Below are 22,161 nucleotides of genomic sequence, written 5' to 3'. Positions count from 1 at the left end.
AGATATACAAAGAACCTTTTTGTCTATTCTGTTAAATACATAAACTGTATTATTGAAAAAACAAAACCAAAAAGGAGTGGGGCACATTTTTCTAAGGCTTTATGGAGATATAAAGACTTGCCTAATCATATTCATGGGCTATTTGCACTGAATTGACTAAAGATGCCAAGCAGAGATAGAATAGTGATTTTTGAAATGTAAATCATCAAGGGATGAACAGTCTCTGGCACTCCCTTGGATTTAACCTCTTTGCTGTTTGTGTCTCAGTGGCTCCCTGAGACTGATGTTCAGACAATCTACTTCTCCCTATGTGCTTCTCCAGGCTTGCATATGAAACTTCAAAATCATATTCAAAGGTGTCAGAAACAATAGTTTGCTCTCCCCAGGTTTCAATTCTGCATGAGGAATCTATTGTGCTTTTTACTTGAAGAGTTTCCATTTCAAAAAGCAGAATTGATCACTTATCAGAAAACCAGGATGAAAGGACATAGTCTTCAGTTGTGCCAGGGGAGGTTAAGGTTGGACATTCAGAGGAACTTCTTCCTGTAAGAGGTGATTAGATATTGGAATGGGCTGCCCAAAGAGGTTTTGGAGTCACTGTCCCAAGGTTTGTTTAAGGAAAGGTTGAATGTGGCACTCAGTGCCATGGTCTGGCTGACATGGGGTGTTTAGGCATAGGTGGGACTTGATGATGTCAGAGGTTTTTTCCAGCCTAATTAATTCTGTGATGTATCCTTTAAAATATTCCAGCACAGGAAATAAAATCAGACCAAGCCAACACAAAGTAAAAAAGGTATCTGCAAGAGACACTTGAATATTGAAGCTCCTGGGCCTGATTACTAATAAGAGTGAAGGTGCTTGTAAGAAAAACTTGAGAGTCAAACACATCTCTGGAATCTCCCTGCTCAGGCAGGAAAGAGGCAGGTGGAAAATAACTACTACACATAAGGCAATCTGAAAACCTTTTCTGCAAGAAACACTACACTAGAAGTTAAAAGAGAAAATAAAGATGCATAGTAGTGGAATGATAAATGATGTTAAGCAGTTAACTAAAGAATAAAAAAAATACCTATTTTTTTTCCGGTTCACTGTTATAATTACTCTCTACAGATAGTTAGTTAACTTCCCTTGTTATATGAGTGCACATAATGAAGAATCAACAAAAGAGAGGATACCAGGACACAGAGAGTAGACAAAACTCCTTTTGCTCTTGCACATACATGCTGACTCTCATGCTTGCACCTAGATACAAACACATGCATTTCTTTTTGCCCAAGGAAGAAAAAGTATTTAGTATTACCTGGTTAATCTTTAAACAAATTAGAAAATTTATAATGCATTTACAGAAGATCATTGCTTTAAACCAGATTCAAGTCTTACTTCTCTCTCCTGAAAATAAAATATGAGGGGAGAACACAGTAAGTTCTTACTTAACATGAAAACTTAAAAGTATTGCAAGAAGAAACAACAGACTTCCAGTGAAAGCTATTTCATCAATATTTCAATATGATATAAAGGGAAAAGAATATTTCAATTTTACATGAGATCCAAATGACAGTTACTAGAAGTAGAACAATACCTCAGAAGAAAATGTTTTGGGGGTAAAAAGTGCCAGATTTCATATGAATTATGCTTTGTAGAACTGAAAACCATATTTAGAATATATTACCAGGAGAGGGAGGCTAACACATTACCAAGGTCTGAGAAAAGAACAGCTGGATTGTGGTAGAACCTCTGCTCTAGGAGACATACTGCACTCAAGATTTAAAATATGCCTGCTTCCAAAATATTTGTCCAAACCCAATTACAGGTCATCAGGTAACTATAATTCAAGTACCTCCCTTTCCAATAGCCCGATTTTTTTTTTTTTTAAATGTGGTGAGAAAGTGCTCTGACAGTCAGCTATTTTTTATTTTTTCTCCTCTTGCTCCAATACAGCTAATGCAGATTAGGCAGATGATGCATCACTTCCCATGTAAATTGACACTTTACACATATCTTAACTGTCAGGTGCCTTTATGATGCTTTCTAGGACATCAAAAGTATTAGTGATAGGAAAATACCTCTCATTTGAAAGAGCAACAGTTTGGTTTGCACACTGTCAATAATGAATGAACAATGCCATTTTGGCAGCACAAAAATTGCCTGCAAAAGTCAAAATTTTTAAAGTGGACGATGTCTTTTTGAAAATCTGGATCTTCACAGAGGTATCGAGACAGAAGAACTCATCTTAGGGCTCATCCCTCTTCTTTTGGCAAATGAATAAGTCATCCCCAGCACAGGGAGCACTATTATCAGCTCCTTCAGGTTTGATACACTGCTTGTTGTGCCTCTCTGTTCTGATAGTACTGCTTTCAATTGTGTTTTCTTTTATCAAAACAACTTCTTCTACAGCCCTGGTTTCTGAGAAAAACAAAGACTTCCAAACCTTTTTTTTTTAGATTAATTCTGAGACTACATGAAAGTGAATGTTAGAACAACATGTTAAAAGCAGAATGCATTGACAACCACACAAAATACTATTTAACATGCTGGATATTAAATTGCAGAGAATTAAACAAAGGGTTACTCCTTGTTCAATGACTTAAACCAGTAAAAAGTTTATAATGAAAACTAATAACAACAACAGGGAAGCAAGACCCAGTTGTTGAGTTATTCTGGGGGTGGTTCTGCTCCTCAAACACAATTGTCCTGTGCCACACCACAGACTCAGGGGTATCTTGCCCAAAAAGTCTCAAGCCTCACAAAGATGTTGTGTCATGTTGATCTAATCCAGGCACATCTCTTGGCTACAATAAAGCACCTTCCGTGGCATTAGATACCTTATTTTAAACAACTGAATTAAGTCCAAATAGCTGTTACAAAACCAAAATTCTGACATTTTTTTTTTCTTTTTTGAGGTAATACAAAAACATTTACCAAATACTCCCCTTAAAAAACAGATTATTTCGTATTTGAACATTTTGTATATAATTTTTCCCCCGAATGTAAAAGTTAGTTGTTTGCTTGATTTTGACCCACCACATTATTTTAATTGCAAATATATTTTTTTAGTGTGGAAAATCATTTTATAAGACTCTTGCAGTTAAGAATAATTTGTTGTCAAAGCAGGCTTTGTGCTTGAGGCAATTCTCTACACACTATTTCCTCTTTCCTAAATTGGAGGTTGGATGATTTTTCTGTTTTCAGACACTGGCCTAACAACAGAAAACACCAGCAGAAGAATATTCATCCAGGGTTAAATTTAATCTAGTAATAAGTGCACAGATTCTTTACAACAAACAAAAGAAAAAACAAAAAAAACCCCAAAAACAGCAACAAAAAAAGGAGCAGAAGTGAAATGAAGCTTTTTTTGACTCACATAAAAAGAGAACCAAAGGACATGGCAAATCTAATAAATTCTTCAAAGTGCCAGATCTTATCCAAATCAAGAGAGGAGTAGAAGGGAATTGCTTGCCTCTTCAGCAAGGATTTATTTCTCACTTGACTTGGTCGAAATACAGAGAACAAGATCCTGAACTGATATACCTCCTTAGAGCTCCACTAAAGTCAAAAGAATAAACAGATTTCACAGCATCTGAAGATTAGCCCCCAAGAGATCAAAACTTAACAGATTTTTTTTTCATCCCTGAACAACCCCACAGCTCAGCACCTTGACAATCTGCTCTCCTGGAGTTCCTGCTCACGAGACAGATGGGCTGATATGGTGTCACTTGAAGCACTGGTTCAAAAGAACAACTTCCTTTCTTGCAGCAGACAAACCAATTAATCACAAAACTTCATTTGCTTTGGAGTTCCTGCCTCTCCAGTCAGGAGCTTTACAGCTTCTTGACAAGACATGCAAATTCTCCCAAAAAATTGCACTGTAAACATTGTTTAATCTTTTGTGCAGGGCTACACAAACAACATCACTGAATAAAATATTGCTTGTATTGGGGTGGAAGAACTTCCAGCACAAAAACTAATCCTTTATTCACAGGGAAATTTGCAAGGAGTCTGAGGCTTAACAGCTGTATCCTAAATTCCCACTGAAGATAGGAGTTGTGCTGCTTTGGCACATAAACCTATTCTGATTCACTACATCATTTCCAGTGGGAAATATCCATAAGCCACAAAATTACTCCAACCAACTTTAGTGTGGCTCTTGTATAAAATTATCATAGAAAACATTCTGAAAATATGTACAAAATTTTGTGTTACCTGGGGTTTATTTCAGATATCCTTCTTTTTCTTAATTATTTCCTTTTACCATAGCTTTCTCTTTTCCTGCTGTAATTAACTAATTACTTTCACCAGAATGTTCTAAATTGAGACCAGCCTTACCAGTCCAGTGGTGGTTGCAGACAGAGGCAGGGGCTGCCAAAGAAAGCCAAATATAAACTAATGATCCCAGTAAGAAAAGGATTTCCTTGATCACATTTTTTTTTTTTTTTTCCCATTTCCCACATGGTTATGAGTTGCTGAGAGTCTAATTCACTCTGGAGCCAAAGGCAGAGAAATCAACAGGTGAAGTAATGACATTGTTTTGGGAGAGCGGTTGGCTTTTTTCTGTGCTGAATGTAAACCCAGGGGAGCAGATTGCGGGTGGCGTAATGTTCATTTTCTGTTGGTTTGTTTTTTGGTTTTGTTTTTTAATTCATTGACCAATACCAATTCTAAATCACATTTTTACCTTTCTCATTTATGCATTGTTTACAATAAAAAAGACTGAGTGGGAATAGAGTTGCCAACAAGCTAAAAAATAATATAATTAATGCCCCTACACAGAAAGCATCAAAATTTCTAAAATGAAAATGTATAAAGAAATAAGATTTTACCTTCGATTTTATAGGATTTTCCTTCCTAATATGTAATTAGAACAAACCAACCAAACAAAAATCCTTAATGTAGAAGTAACGATTATCTAGTCCTGTTAAGAGATTATTATTGTTCTTCCTGACTGAAACTCTACAATATAAATAGGGGTTTTATTTCTATTTTGTAATCCCTTGGTCATTAGAAACTAAGAGAAATCAAAAATATTTTTTGCCTTTTGGTGTTTATACTGCTTATAGAGAAATAGTCATACTTGAAAAGCTACAAGAAAATTGGATTTTGTCCTGAAGTTCCCAAAGATGACAATGTTTTTCAGATTGCAGGAGAGCAAGATACAATTTCCTTGTAAATCAGTTTACCTTCCATCTCTAAAAAATAAACAAAAATCATCTTAAGGCAGAAAATTTATTTTAAAATGTTAAAAAACCTCAAAAAACAACCTATCCAACTTGGTTGAAAGCCAAATTATTTTTTGAATTGACAAAATACACAAACTGCCGTGCACTTCTCTGCTGCTCAAAGCCATGCTGTGCCTATGACCCTGCAAACACTTCACCTCAGCTCACCAACATAAAGCATTCAATGCAATGCCTTGGAAGAAAAATGTGAAAACATGCCCTGTCTACAATAATGGGGACTACCCCATGCCTTTTTGGGGTTTTTTTACCCATTTTGATTACTTTCTTTGAATAAGTAGTTGATGTGAATGACACAGCTACAGACAGAACCACTTTGTTATCTGTGGTATCTTTTATACATATTTTAGAGTGTCTGCATTAAGGATTTCCATGGGCCAAAGTGAATACTCTGTTCTATTTTGCTCAATTGTGGACAGCACAACCCTGTGCACAGCATTGTCTCAATCTCAATGTGATGCTGCAGAATTCAATAAATCACTACAAATGTGCCCAGGACTGACAAAATGACTCTGCTATACAACAACTCTGCTGCTGTATTGTGGAAAAAAATTCCATTGCTGTGCTCCCCTATCTTCTGTGCAGCCATGAGGTCAGGGGATGACAAAAAGGCTGCTGGGATGGCAGTGTCACTGAGAGCTGCTCAGTGTCAGAGTGCTCAGTCATTCACTTAGGGGTGAAAACCATCCTGAAAGGACTGAGGACATTTAACCTGGCAGGCAGCTGAACACCACTCGCTCAGAACCACGACACAGCAGTTTATTTAAACTGCTAACACAACATACTGAGGGGTTTTCCAGCTGGAAATGGGAAAAGGAAGAGAGAATTATGATCTACTGGCTGGACATAGTGACATCTAAGCAATCAAACCTGTGGAACTAAGAGAAAATGCAAAAAAGCAAATATAATTATTAAAAAAACCAAACCAAAATATGAAACGAGAAAAAAAGTATCCTGAAACTGATGAGTGCTTCATGTTTTAAATCAATTTCTACCATGATTTCAGGTATATTTAAAAATCATCATTCACAATTGTATAAAATGAAGCTAAATGTTTATTAGAACTTGTAAGCTGAAAACTGCACTGAAAGTATTTAACTAATATAAACAAAATTATTTTCAATTTACTGTCTGGATTTATTAGAAAGGAAAATGACCAAAAATTAAACAATCCGCAAAGTTCTTTTTTAAAAGCTAAGATCAGGAGTAAGACTGTTTTGACAGCTACACTGCATTTCTATTTCAGATAATGTTCTTCTTACCTAAGCCTAGATGTTTAAGTGCTATTAGATGACTATTCCTGATTCACACAGATTATGACAGAACTGATCAAAAATAAGAGTGACTTACATTTACTACATTATTCTTTAAAGACTTCTTGTACCTTCAAAGAGTTGCTAAAAGAGAAAATACATCCTTTTTTCAAATAAAGATGAAAATTTAAAGTTGTGGTTTATATCAACACCACTCTAAATGTTAATTATCTCCACATTAAATAGAGAAAAAGCTCTTTATAAGTCTGAAGTTCAAGGTAATTTCCTGTCATCCTCATCTGCTCCACATTCAATGCAACAAGAACAACACAGTTCACATATTGTGAGAAGAGTTAAAAAATGGCTTTGAATTTCTTAAGATTTACAAGGAATTAAGAATTACTTTAGAAGAACTGAGTTTTTCTCAAGGCTTCCTCTTAAAGCTAATAAGGTGTAAATTCTGATAAACAGGGTAAGGATGCAGACTAAAGAGAATAAGAATAAAATGACCCAATTGAGATGAAGAATCAAGTAAGTTTAGTGAGAACAAAGATAAGGTACTCAATATTCAATGCCACTTATACCAGTAGTCATTACCTTAAAATATAATCTTTATAATTATAACAATGCTGAAATTATATCTTTCTCTTGTGCAAAGCATTTTTTTCAGCACAAATACATTTTACAGAGTGAATTCCTCTTTGCCCTAGAACAACATCCATTTGAAACCCATTTACAACTCCCTTTGCTGTTGGTGGAGCAGTTTCTTCCCAAAGATCACCCCTCAAGGGATTCAGATGGATTGTTTCATAAAATATATAGTGACAGAGAGATTTTTGATCAGAGCTACTGGTGCAGGCAAGGGCATCAAGCGATGTTACTTCAAAGCCAGTGTGCATGTTGAGATGAACTGGTCCCTAACAATGACCTCTGGTGAGACACCAGGCTTGAAGTGTAAAGCCACAATTTGTTATGACATTGTCTCACTGCCCCAGTCTGGCCTTTCATTTCATTTATTTAATACAATAATGATTTGATATCATAGCTCAGTATTTCATCGATAAGCAAGAAATACATAGCGCAGCCTTGCACAGCACAGCCATGAACACAAAACCCAAAGCTATGGGGTTTTACCTCTTTTCCCCTCCCAAAAATAGGCAAAAAAAAGGAGCAGGGGTCAAATTATTACTTTTACTATCTAAAAAAGCCCATGACCTTTATAAAAAGTTAATTTTTATATGGGGAAAAATGCAAAAATGACTAGGATTGCTACAGTATTAACTGTCATTGTCAAAGGAACAGATGTAGGATGCTTCTTCTGGGGAGTACAGCTGGAAAGCAGGAAAATCAAACTGATCTATTCTTTTCCTCTTGTTTATCTACTTATTAATGTAGAATTAACTTTACTTTTCTCTGATCCTCATCCTTAATGGCTAAAGAAGTAATTCTTCCTTTTCAATCATTCCTCATCAGAGCCAACATTTAATAATTCATTTATACTTCAGGGCACATGTTGAGACTGCTAATTAGTTTAGAGATGAATTTTATGCATAATAATTTGCAGATGTGTTATAAAATTCACACCCTTAAAACCATCATATGTTCTATCAGCTTCCATATAAACAGAATTAAATTAAATACAGACTAAAATTAAGTGGGTTTTTTTACAACATTCAAAATCAATTTAGTTGAGATTGCTTACAAAGACATTGTAAGATTAATGGACATATTTTAAAAGCACATTTTGACTGTCAAAAGGAGGATTTGTTCCAAATATAATAATTATAAATGACATTTCCAGTTAACATATAGAACTAAAATGAACTTATTTCAGTTAGTTAAAAATACTTCACTTAAAGTATTTAATTAAAAATTACGATGATGGAACTTTAGGAAGTTATTTCAAATCACAGATGACAATAGGCTACCATTTTTCTTTGGACTGGTGTATTTTCCCTCCTGTAATTATTTTATTCCCAAGTGGGCATCATCACACTGCACTGAATACTTGAATCACTTTCAGAATTCACTTCTCAAATGTTCATAGCCTCCCTCTTTCCATATCCAAACTCTTTGGGGACTGAATGCTGCAAACACACTTTGTTCTCATGCACAACTACTTAGAAAGAACCACCTCCTTCTCACTTTTAATTAATTTTATACTCCCATAGTCTTGTATTCTGTGTTTTAACATTAAGCCTTTTTGCCTGTCAAATATCCACACACCGTTTCAAAATGCATTTTCATGTATAGCAGCTGTCTTAACAACTGACAGAAAGATGGATCAGCAGCTGTGTGACTGCCTTGCCTTTTAAAAATATTTGTGCTTTTTTCTAAGTATTTACATCATGATTAGAACGCATTTGGAATGAATGTGCTATCCAAATATTTTTCCCCTTCTCTTTAATTTGTTTTCTGCATTGATAGGCAGAATCAATAATTCATCAATTTGTGAATTCATAAGTGTGCCTCTTGCAATGTAACTTTCTCAAACTTTTATTTTTCTGACATAATGAAATGAATTCCTATCACACTACATAGAATATCTGAACGTTTCCCTGCTCCCAGTTTCAAAGCACCATCTGTGTCTCTGGGTCTCTTCAAATGAGCTGCTAGGACTAGACTTCCAAGGAAAACCAGAAGAGACTACCACTTACAAGCAGAATTTTAAAGCTATTTTCTTAAAACTGGCATGTCAGAAGGAATTCTGGGCAGCTAAGAGAAAGTTCTGAAGAGCAGCATGCGAAACACTTTGCAGAATTAATCGAATTCCATAAATGAAGCATTACCTTCCTTTGACTTTGGTGGATCCTGGGCTGACACACTCCCATTTCTGGTAAGGTTTAAGTGCTACTAGGCATTTAGGTATAAACTGTTGGTCAAGCACAGGCTCAGTTTAGCCCAGGGATCTACTCTGAACTTTGTGACTCAACAGCAGAATCCTCCATATTCCTTTTTAAATCTTTACGCTTCCCTATCCTTTTCTGTCCTGCCTCCCCACTCAGACTCCACACAGGTAGTTTTCGGTTGATTTTGGTTGAAGATGGATTGATTTGTGATTTTTTTTTTTTGTTTTCTTGCAGACAGAAGTGGAAGCTGGAGGTGATGAAGATTGGAGAAAAGGAGAAATGGGAAAAGGAGTCTAAGCTGTGGTGACAGGGGAGGGTTGCTCACTTCACCCAGCCAGCAGCAGTAAGAAGGTTAATAATACTGTCTCACACTAAAAATTCTATCCTGTAATGGCACAAGCCTCCATCCCTACAAGCTAGGGGGGGTCAAATTAAATTGTGACATAAATAATGCTAATTACTAGATTTTATTTTGGTATAAAGGAAAACACTGTGTTCTGAATGGGGAATAGGCTACTGTCACATGAGCCACAGAGGGAACAGCAGGACTCCAGACAGGAGGAATTGTATGACTCTAAGGAATCTTGAAGGAGGCAGCTTTATACACCTAGAAAAAGTGTGATTCTAAACTTTATTTGAACTACCCCATGTTACAAAATGTCACCGGCCTCATTAAAGAAGAGAACATTGAAACAACGTAACTGACCATCTATGCTCATCTTAATTGAATGTTTGTTAATTCACAACACTGCGGTCAGTTGAGGACACGAGGGTGTGAACTTAGGCTTTAATGCTATTTTTCCGTTTCTAAATGCTCTCTCATTCAGAAATCCTTTGGGAACCATTTTTGCCTCATTTCTTCTCTTTAGCTCAATGGCCTCGCTCACTAATGAAGAAAGTTCAGTGATTTGGTCTCAAGCCTTTGGAAAAAGTTGAAGGAATAGAATAGTAATGCAGTCAGTGCTGCCAACAAAACTTTCTATTAAATGCACTCCTGAGAGCCCAATGGAGAGTGCATTTCAGAGGAGTCTGCTCCACAGCAGTGCCCTCATTCCAGAAGGATCCTGCTAACTTCTGCTCTCAGGCACCAGTAAATGGTGATGTCACAGTGACGGAGCAGGAGGGAAAACAACCACAGCCTGATTCAAAACCATAGCTCAGTTCTGATATTCTAAGCTTCTAATATTCTTTACATTACTGTTGGAAGGTTCTGGGTGAGTTAAAAAGAAAGCTTTCTGCAGTGACCTTACAAATGCCTGAACTCGTAAAACTGCAGGGCCTTTCTGAACATCAGTGGGGCACATGAACTAGATTTAAGGAGTAAAAGGGGGATGCACAGCAATGTCTGATTTAACTCACTTAAGACTAGTGCTCTGTTTGCTTTTCAAAGAGACCAGAGGCACAGAAACAAGCAATCACAGAAGAGTCTGCCTGCTTTGCAGGTTCAACATTGATCCACTTCAGGATGCATACCCAGCAATAACTGTCATGTTTACAGGGCCAAAAAATGTACTCAACAATCATATTTTATATGATGAGACATGCCTTGAAAAATCATGTTCTGTGCTAAGCAGCTGCCATGAAAAAAAGCTTCCTATTAGTTCTTTAAATATTTGTTTCAACAGCAAATCTTGACACTAAGTTTTTTTCTCCCCCCCAACATTAGAACACTGCAATTTGTTCTGTGGGTTGAATCCCTGCTCCTGACTCCTTTAAATCACCCAGTCAGAGGTGGCCCCTGTCATAAATAATTCCAAATATTGTAGCTCAGGATCTTGACTATACCAAAGTCTGCACACTCTACACAAAGCTAAAAATTACAAAAGCTTTTCCTGCTTTTTTAAAATCCTAATGGTTGATGGGTTGTAAGTTGTTAACATAGAAACCACTGGATAAATACACAGGTAATTAATGAAGAACAAAATTATTGCATTATTCTATAAAGAACAAATGGGATATTTAAAATTGATACACACTACTAAAACTGAGCCCATGCATCTACAGGTCATTTACAAGATATTATGATTGTCAAAACATGAAAACCTCGTTTTGTTCTGTGAAAATTCACACAACATCTGCTGTGTACATTTGTTACAAGCGAGTAACTTGCTGAAATATTCTCTATTTTCTTACAGCAAATTAGGATGGGAGGAACTGTGTTGGTGTTGTAACAATCAACATGAACAAAATATATATAAAAAAAATGTTTACAGGTAAATGTTCTTGAGATGAATTGCTGATTAAAAGCCTTGAGCAGCACTGGAGATGGAATTCAGCTGCCTGAACTTCACTTTGACTTGCCCACACCAGCCTGGGATAGCTCTCTGTGGCCCATAATAAATGGATTTTAGGGAGCTCTCAGCCTTCCAACCCTTCCAGAGAAGCAGCTACAGTCCAGGTACTACTGCAATGAAAACTTCAGTAGCCATTAATTTAAGCCAGAAATAGCCCCTTAAGAAATAGAACTAAAAACAGTTTATAAAAACAAATATAGCTTGATATTTTTACTATCTCCTTTCTCCAAATGGCATTTGCAAATGTCTAGAAATTTCCCACTCACTGAAAATAAAAATAAAAATAAAAAATCGGTATTCCTCTTGTTTTTATCGAGTTCTTTTTGACTGACTTCCATAGTTGCATTAAGATAAACCTCTAGACTTTCATTTTACCTTTACACTTTTATCAGAAATGTTAAAAGCCTCTCCACTGATATTGAAAACAGGATTCTTGTAAACTGTATTATATGGAAAGATAATGGATATGGAAATTGCAGTAGCATTATGAATACTGAAATATACCAATTTTATGAATGTAGTCTGTGAGCTAACTATGTGACTATGATGAGGCACCAACACTTTTGGTTTAAATATGTTATGCTAAAACAGTTGGGATGCTCACCATATGCCTATAATTCTTAAAATGAACGCAATCTGCTCAGGAAGACACTGCCACCTCTTTCCAGAAAACAACTGACAAGCACAGATTTGAAAGACAACATCATTTTCTTAAGCTATACATTAAACTGATAACTGTTTTGGGAGATTGAAAGCATAAGGATGGAGAAAGCTCCAAGTACACAAATCCTTGGGAAGGAAGGAATTACCTTTGAAGGGCATTTTTGTGAGTTCTGAGAAAGGAGGACAGTTGACCTAGGACAACACTAAATAAAAGCTTGTAGAAAGTTAAGACATGAACCAAGACCTGCCATAATTCAAGGTATGGGATATCCAACTACCCTTATAGCCCTGTATTTCAATTTCTGCACTGTCTTTATACAGAAAAGGTAGTTATTTAGGTGGTTGGTATCTATATAGGACTGATTTAGTTTTCTTTGGTCTTTGCTTGCTTTTTCAAGATCTGTCCTCTCCAAAATAATTTTTCTTCCTAATATATGTCTTGGAAAGAGGCTTTTTAAATTAATGCAATCCTTTGGAAAGAAGCAGTCCTGAACCAGAACCAGATCTTCTGAACACTTTTTGCATAGTACATAAGGACTTACAGTCTAGGCACAGCTGGACAGAGAAAGGTAAACTGTGATTTTGCTGTGAGAAATGGGTGGTTGATAGAGATCTGAAACTGGGAGGACTGTGACAAGGATTGCAGCAGTTAGGGAGGCAAAGGTTATGGATCAAAGGCACACCATTTACTATTGCTTCAGAAATTACCACCAGTCACCTGGAGCTCTACAACTGATGTGGTACCAGGTCTCTTCCCATTCCAAATATAAACTTGTTTCATTCAACAGTTAGAGCAAGCAGAAACAAAGGCACAGTCACTACAATGGACATTTGGCACTTTGCAAAATTGTAGAAATTCTCATTTGCTGAGTCTTGCTGAAGCAGCACTTATCCCAGAACAATGAGAGATGATACCACTCCTAAATACAAGCAAATTTTCATATAAATAATGGTTGTCAGCTTCCAGTTAATCATATTTTTTGCTGAGATCACCATTGTAAAAACAATGCATAATATTAAACTAGATAAATTGGTTTTTCAAAAATAATCAAGTATACTTCCTTTACACTTAGCCTTCACATGATGAAGGTCTTTTCCCTTCAAAGCCTGGTATGCTTAACTTAGCTTCTTCTGTATTTTTTTAAACATTTTTAATGCTGAATATGGCAGTCTATCATATTTTTTACTGAATAAGTAAATAAGCAACTCAGTACTGCTCACAGTGCAAAACTAGAAACCATGATAAGAAATCACATAGTAATGGAGGGTGGGAGTGACTCCTTTTTCTACACAATGTGTAGTCAAACTCTCCAAGTGAAGATCATTCAGACAGCTCTGGATGGCAAACAGACACAGATTCTATAAGAGAATTGACTTAAATTCATGACACAAAAATCTCTCTAAGCCTATGCTGCAGGAAAACCTGTCCTCTAGGGCAGGAAGATCCTAAACTGCAGCATCCCAGGAATCAGAGCATGAGCAAATGTGAATCTGTTTTCCCCTGTTACTTCCTAAGCACACTTCACATTTGTTTAGAGGTTTTTCCACAACAGGTGTATGCAGGATCCTGCACACTTGGGAGGTGAGGGGGAATGCTTAGCCTTTTTGGATGGCAATATAAAATAGCTGCATGCACTTATTTTTACTTATTAGCTATCACTTTTTCATTCCTAAAGAGAACACTTTTAAATGTGACACTCCCTCCAACATTTGCATTCATTACTGTTAGTACTTAATTTTGTAGTGCTTTTCATTGCTTTGGTTATTCTTTAGACATGCATTCCAGAAAATACACAGCAAGACATACTACAGATCCATAAATATTATTCAAGATCAAATGATCTGAATCTAATTGAGAAAAAATACACACTGAAATAAAATACGGCACAGGCAGCTAATAGATCATAATGAAAAAGTAGGAGAGTGTTTAGGCTTCAAGTGAATGAACTAATGTCAGAGAATTATAGCTGTTAGCTTCACCCAATATATATCATGACCCTTTTATTAGGAGAGAAAAAAAATGAAACAGTCTGGCTTTGTTTCAACTTCCTCACACCCCACAGTAAAAATCCAAATTCTAATTATGTAAGAGATGCCTTCTGTTTCAAATGATAAATCCCAATCAAAGGGGTGTTGACAAACAAGAAAATACAGGAAAGTAAAATTAAAGTGCCACAAAGAATTTAAAAAAAAAAAATCTGTGTCTATGATGACAAACTCTTCCCCCACCATTTTGCAAATAAACAGCAGTTTCATTCATGAGTTTTTAAGATATTTTTTGACAGCTTAATCTCATTTAATTCTGTTTACCATTTTATTTCCACTAGGATTCCTGAAATGTACTGAGATCTCTGAAACATTTACTGTCTTTAAAATAATCATTTCTGCCACATACACCAAAGCTTTCTAACATGGAAGGACCAGCCTATGAACTCTTATGAACCAGTAAAGCTCTCAGCTGTACCAAAACAAAATAAAATATATTGAAAGGCATTCCTGAGTGGCTTAATGTTAGGGTTTTTTTTTTTCCTTCTTGTCATCAAGTAACTCGAGGAAACACTTCCAAGCTGTCATTTTCATTAAGCAAATGGAAATCTACATCAATACATTTGTTTCTATGCAGTCTTAATGAAACATTAAAAGAGCACGTATAAACACACAATTGGTAAAACAAAACAATCAAAAAAACCACCACAAAAACCAAACGAAAACAAAAAAAAACAACAAAAAAGCCCCCAAAAAATCCAAAACATCAGACAAAGCAAAAAGAGAAACCCCAAACAAACTCCATGTATCCTCAGAACTGATTGCTGCATTCTTCCCTTCTACATTAAACAGAAACACATCCAAAATGAGATTTTTAGATGTTGCCTAAAAATGTCCCCCTGTGTTGGGGTTGTTTTGACAGGCATCAATTTAATTGAGGAATTACATCTAGAAGTAAGAAAAAAAAAACCTTCATGAGGAGTCAGACAGTGCAGCAGATTACCCATAGAGGTTGTATAACCTTCAGCCAGAGAGATTTTCAAGTCCAGACTGAAAAAAGCTCTGAGCAACCTGGTCTGACCCCAAAACCAACCCTGCCTGAGTGGGAGATTTAACTTCCTGAGGTCTCCCTCATACAGCTGATACTGTTCTATAAACCTACATTAAAATCATTACTTGTATAAAACATCAAATAAGGTATTGGTCTCAGCTTCTGAACAACTGTATGTTACTAGAGATTTATTTCACTTTTAAAATAAAAATTGGAGAGTCGATTTTGGTTATTTATTTTGGTTATTTTGGTTATGCCTATCTATTATAGGCATTCCCAAAATAGTCTCATGCTGAAAATGAACTATACTCCATACAGACCAGAGGATTTCAGTCATTTACAAATCTTCAACTTAGACCCAATTCTGCAGGCTCTTTTCCTCAGGTGGTTCACTTGGCACTGAAATTTTTTTGCTTCTTAACATGACAAAGTCAAATACATGATATAACCACATTAAATATGAGTATACACCTTGAATTACTAAATTTAATGTTTGCTCATACAAAGTTTCATCTAAATTGTAACTTTTAGCAAATTAAGAGGTGTTTGATTTTGAAGCAAATTTTTCATAAACAAAAACCAGCATCTACAACTGGTTGGAGCAACTCATGTCTGCCATTCAAAGAGATGACAGGAATAAAACCCAGAGCTCAGGTTTATTCTTTGATCACAATGTTGCTGACTGGCTGCTTCATACAATCATTTTAAATGAAAGGTATTTACATCAAAAAGCAGCTGTGTTTGGGCAATGACAGGTTCAAAAAGAGACAAAGAGAAAAAGAAAAGATTCCCACCGAAGGAGTCTTTCTAATTGGCATTCTGCTAATCCTGGGAACAAAGGAAACTGTTTAAAATACTTAACAGAAAAATAAAGTTCATCATTGTTCCAAGAGTATCCTGGGGAGAATTAGCAGAAAAATCTAAGATGTTTCTTCAATACACAAGAAAGCTTCCTCTTAATGAGAACACATCCTATCATAAACAGCAACAATTTGGTAAGTGTGTTCATTCACACATACAGTGTACTTTTCTCACTGAGATGTCACCTTCCTCTCCCATTTGTGTCTAAAAACTTAACAAAAAAAAGCAACAAACTATTAAGATCTGAGAATTGACAATGCTTTCTCTCCTTCTCCTCAACTCCTTAAACTAAGTGCTGGAGTCAGCTCCCAGTGAAAAACAAATCCTGATAAAAAGCAACAAGAAACTTCCTTGGACTCCAACCCCACAAATGCCCCTGTATTTACTAGCACCTAAAATTTTAGCTTGGAAATAATTTCTATTTTTGCCATCTCCTCCTCCTCAGTGACCTGACCAAACAAGGGAAGTGAGCACAAGCTCTTCCAGGTTAGATGATGGGAAACTTCCACAGAGGCTTCCTTAAAAAGCTGAGGAGGAGCAGGCAGTAATTTATCATATCTCATCCAAAGCAGAGATGTAGAAAGTACACTAAAAGCACCATATATCTATATTCAAAAGAAGGACGGTATGGTCTCTGGCTTTAGAGCTGGTAGAAAAAGGAAAAGAAACGACAGGTATGCTCACAAAACAAACAGAAGTGAAAAAGGAAGGAAAAATGAAATTCATCCTACACTGTACTGCCAAAGTGATTACCAGATGAAGAAATGAGATAATTTCAAACAAAGCCACATTATCTACATCTCGGTTTCTTTGTGGAGAAAAAGAATTCTAGTATTTAAATAAAAATCTAAGTATCACCTAAGAGCATTGACTTTTCTCTTGCCATGTAGAAATGTCACTTCGAACTAATATTTATAATTCTGATTTTATTAAAAATAGTTAAATAAATGTACACCTGAGAAGCTTAAGGTTTAACTCCCTCCTTCTCCTTGCTGAATTAAAATTTGCTTATATTTGATTTAGCTTTTCTTTTATTATGTTTGCAAGTCATAAACAAATATGGCACAATGAAATATTAACTGATAAATGATTTTAGCCCAGACTTCTCTGCTGTTCACTGTTACTTGCACTGAACATCAGCAACAATCAACCTATAACTGGTGGTAACTGACATTAAAATTTCATTTAACTCAACGTTTTCCCCATATGTATCAATTTCAGGCATAACTAATGTAGCATTAGCACTGACCTTAAAGAATTCCATTCCTCTTAGCATTAAATTTGTACTTACCTAGGCTAATTGTTATCTAAGAATCCCCCAGCTACCACATAAAGTCTATTAAGTTCTATTAGAGCAGAGGTAATTTACTCAAATAAACCTTATATAATTAAAGACCTTAAATCCATTTACAACAATGGAACATAAAATATTCAAAGAGTTCTACATGAAAACCAAATGACCAACTTTTTCCATAAACCCTTCAGTCATATGACTGAGCAAAGTTTATCAGTCCTTCTCTGTGCTTCACCACTAGAAACCTAAGTTGTTTCCTATGTTGCAACAAGGAAAAAAAACAAATTTCTTTGTGTGGAATAGGGATGTGAAGTAGGACACAGATTAGGGAAACGTTTTATGAAATAATTACCCTTATTAATCCAGTTCATTGGCAGAGATAGAATCAGATGTTTCCATGTTACAACAGGGGAAAAAAAATGAGACCAGAGAGCAATGCCCTTTTCCATTTGCCTCTGCTCTGGATGGTAGAGTACCTGGAATCTGTGGTGGAAAAATGTATAGTGACATATGGGTGCAGATCTTTTATCTTCTACTTCATGAAAAATATTTGCAAGAAAATGTAATAAGGCCATGCTATTTTTTCTTCCAGATGGGTATATCAGTTATTAGATATATTAGCTATTATTAGTTATATGAGTTATGCAGAAAATTTGTTACATTTATCTATCCTCAGTCACTTCAACCATTTTCTAAACTTGCAAATGCCAATAATTCATTTTCCAGTCAAAGCCCAATCAGTCATCACAATGGTCTCTAATTCTTAGCCACTAGGAATCCTCAGTCCTCTTCATAGCAAGTAAAGAATAAAACATCCTAGATCAACACTGTCCTTTTCATGCAAGCTGAAGGAAGTGGATGGGATGATCAAAGGTCTTCTACCACTTGGAAGGAAATTACTTCTGCTGTAGGCACTGGATCCATGTCAGTACCTGGCCACAAGTGGGGATACTCAAAACCAGATTACTGTGACCAAGATTTTCCCCTCACCATCTAGCCAGAAGAAGATACAGTGGGAAAAAAAACAAACTGCAGGGCAGCATAGAACTTTCCTAACCATAATCTTTCATCTTTGGCTTATCAGAAAGCATGAAATAGAAAGACACTAAAAGGAATATGGAAAATAGCTCAGCGCAAATTAAAAAAATCTCCAAAAGAAAAAAAAAAAATCAAAATGAAAAACAAACTGGAGTTTTCTATAGGAAAGCTGTCTAAGCCCAAACTGCTCCTTGTAAAAACTTCTATTTGTAACATTGGTTGCCTGGTATGTAAAATTTAGACTATTTCATGTCAGTGACATGCTCATTCAAATAGACATTGCCTTGATATTCTGTTCCTCCTGCATCAAAGATAGATCAAAGCAAAGGTTCCCATCTGCAAATACTTTAAGACTGTCTTCTCAATCTAGTCTATCAGTTCAGGTGAGGTTGGTATCACTTCTTCCCTGACAGAATGATCATCTGACAGTAACCTTCCAGGGAAATTTCAAAGCTTGGAATATCAAGTCTGTGTTCTTTCTGATTGCCTTCTGAGATGTAGATTGCACACTACTACTGTGAGTGCTCTCATTGTTTTACATTTATTTTATTAGCCTTTGCATGCTTTACTAACATGGTTAAGAGAAGTGTCATTTTCTTCTTGACTATGACAGTTTTGAAGGCACTGACAGGTTCACTGAGCTGTTTTCCCCAAAGAGAAAAAAAAAAAAAAAACAAACCCAGACAAAATCCAGGTGATGGCATAACTCAGATATTCTGAGTAACTCAATAGAGAAGCTTCCACTTCACCACTGACTGCAACAAGAGTGTAGGAATGAGCATTCTTGGTGGACATGAGCTTCTGCAAATACACTTGTGCCTCTTGCCTGAGCTAGCCTTACAAACAAGGTCAAGCTTGGAAGAATGTGCAGCATCAAGGATGCTTAACAGCAAAAGGAGGAAAGTAGATTCACACCTCCCCCTCCAAAAAAAAAAAAAATTATCCTGTCTAAGCGAAGATCAGCCTCTGGTTTATGGATGTCAAGCTGAAAGGCTTGCATTGCTTCGGCAGCTGGCATGGGATGTACTGGAAGATAACTCAGCCTCATTTCTACCTTGTGAAAGCCATGAAAACCAGGCAATTGAAACATCAACTCCTAAAATATTAACACTTTCAAACTGAAGCAAGAACAAATGAATATAAACTATTTCTAATAATATACCACGTAAACAAGCATATTTATGTATTTCACCCTATACCTGTCTTTTGCAACACTGCTTTGTTATATTTTGCTTAAACTGACCTGCTACAGAAAGATGTAATATTTAGTCCTTAAACTTTGCCCTTCAAACAAATTCAGAAATACTGTAATAATGTAAACTGACAAGAAACATTACTATTAATTTTCATTATTAAGTAGCTGCTGGTTCATATATCACTAAATCCTTCACCCCATGCATCTCTTCCATTCTTTTCACCTTGACCATCAAAGCAGCTACAGCTAGAGACAAAAATTTTATAGGCAGCTGTACATTATTGATGTGGTTAAATAATTCATCTGTAATCTGTTTAAAATAATTAGGAAAAAGAACACAAGACATGTTCCAGATTATTATAATCACCAAACTATAATTGCTTGTAAATCATCCGTGATTTAAGCAGTTGGATCTCAAAAAAAAAACCCCAAAACAAAAAAAAACCCCAAACCTATAATCAGAAAAAGCTATTTTGTACACAAGGGGTCTCATACCCAGGCACTTTATTCTCTGAGCTGATAGGAAAAGCCCATATACTTCATACCAGCTTTATGCTTCACTTCTGGTAAGAAGCTCAGAACATTTCCAGTGGATAATTTCACCTTTTATCACTACATATCACATTTTATCTTTTTACATTACTATGTAACCAATCAAATCTACTCTTCCCAACATACAAATAAGGATCACTAGAAAGTCAGCAGTCTGTACCTCCTTTGGACAGTAGTCATGAAAAGACTACGACTTGAATTTTCCTCTCCAAATAAGCATTTTTGAAACAGCTAACTTTTTTTTTTTTAAATCTACATTAACAGATATAAAAATATGCAAATCTATTTGTTAGCCAGGGTGTTTTGGCCTTTTTCATTACAAGTTTTCCTTTGAAAATAAGATCCTACAAAAAGTGGACATCCAACTTACTTCACTTTAAAATGGTAATATATAAGACTCAGAAGTAATATAGAAGACTCAGAATTTCACCTTGTTCTGTGAGTAGATTTGTATGATGAAACTTTGGCACAACAGCAGTGTTTATAATCTATTTTCCAGATATGCACAGTTGAATACCAGACAAGCTGAATGCTGAAACATCTCGTATGGAGTTGGAAATAGGGGAGGTGCAAAGTACAAAACATGTACATATAAAAGGAGCTCTGAATACAAAGGTCTGTAAGGCATGTAATTTTACAAGGCATTTTATGTGTTCTCTGAAGTAGAGTCCGTTGCAACAAGGTGCTAAACTTCTTATATTCTATATTACGGATGTGAGATGTAGAGTTCAAGATTTCCAACTCAAAACCAGTGGAAAAACAGTTAGAAAATCCTAACCTGTATGCTTTTTGTACAAATTTTGAAAACTCTAGCTTAATCAAAAAACAAATGAAGTGCAGCTAGCTGCTTTTTCCCCAAGTAAATCCATTCATAGCCTGTCCAGTGGTACAGTAACATGCTTTTAATTAATCTCCATCAACAAGATTAGTTTACCTGTGCTCTTGTCCATGTGAAATGAATATAAATATTACAGTATCACCTATGCATTTAAATCACAGAGCTCATCAACTTCTGCTCACAAGGTGAAAGATAAAAGCTACAGAAGGTCCTTCCCAGCCTCTGTCACTAATGATAAACAGCATTAACTGCTTCTGCAGACACTAATGCTGCTATCTTGGGAACACAGGCAGCCACCATGAGAACTTTACAGCTTCACTAATCATACTCTTGTTTGTCACAGAACACCAAATAAAATCTCAATGAGAAAAGGCAATAAATATTAACAGCTATGAACAAAGGAAGGTCACATTAATATGTAGATCTTTAAATACAAGATGCTTTCTTCATTAACTAAATAACTTGTTCATTATTATAGAGTGTCAAGGGGGCGTAAGGGAGAAAAAATATTAAAAAAATTCCCTGATCAAGAGGTTTAATCTATCATGTGTTCAACACTTAATATTTACAGAATAGGGATTTTTCTTGCTGTTTTTAGTTCAAGGTTGGAAGACATTTATGTCACCTATTTTACAACCTATGTCATTCAGCTTTCTGCTTTACCAAGAAATTGATAAGTAAAATTTGGTTTTGGTCTTCATTTACCCCTATTTCTTTCCAATGCTTCTTTTTTTCTTGATTTTCCTCCCTGAAATTTGTCATGTTTTCCCTAGGATGTTGAGGGCATGTCTGAATACCCTCATGTTCTGTTTCTTTCTGATCCCAGAGCCACAGTAATGGCTTCCGTTTTTTAACTCCTCAAGAATTAGATCAAATTATCCCTACCAGAAACTCCCAAATACATTTTTAAAACCACATTATCAGGTAAACTTAAGCTGCCAGCAGTGTTTCAGTGATGTGATGTGCTTAGATCTCACAATTCATCGATATCAACAATACTTTTATTATACAACTTCTTGGCAAAGGATTAGTGAGAGTAAAAATGATTGAGCACAT

At 35.8% G+C, this 22,161-nt stretch overlaps 1 protein-coding gene and 1 long non-coding RNA gene across 3 annotated transcripts in view; one reads left to right on the top strand and one right to left on the bottom strand.

Annotated features, from left to right (window-relative positions):
* Positions 1-22,161, bottom strand: part of CADM2 (cell adhesion molecule 2) — a 558,998-nt gene that overhangs the window by 356,713 nt on the left and 180,124 nt on the right. The window lies entirely within an intron of this gene.
* On the top strand, positions 10,450-20,893 carry LOC146445519 (uncharacterized). The gene is made up of 3 exons (XR_014855221.1): positions 10,450-10,547; positions 11,547-11,731; positions 20,767-20,893. It is a non-coding gene; the product is annotated as an uncharacterized LOC146445519 (long non-coding RNA).

This window comes from Lichenostomus cassidix, chromosome 1 (genome assembly GCF_008360975.1).
Source record: "Lichenostomus cassidix isolate B80296 chromosome 1, HeHo_3.0, whole genome shotgun sequence".
Taxonomy (NCBI): Eukaryota; Metazoa; Chordata; class Aves; order Passeriformes; family Meliphagidae; genus Lichenostomus; species Lichenostomus cassidix.
The sequence above is the reverse complement of the archived record's forward strand: the minus strand, read 5'-3'. Positions and strand labels throughout refer to the sequence as shown.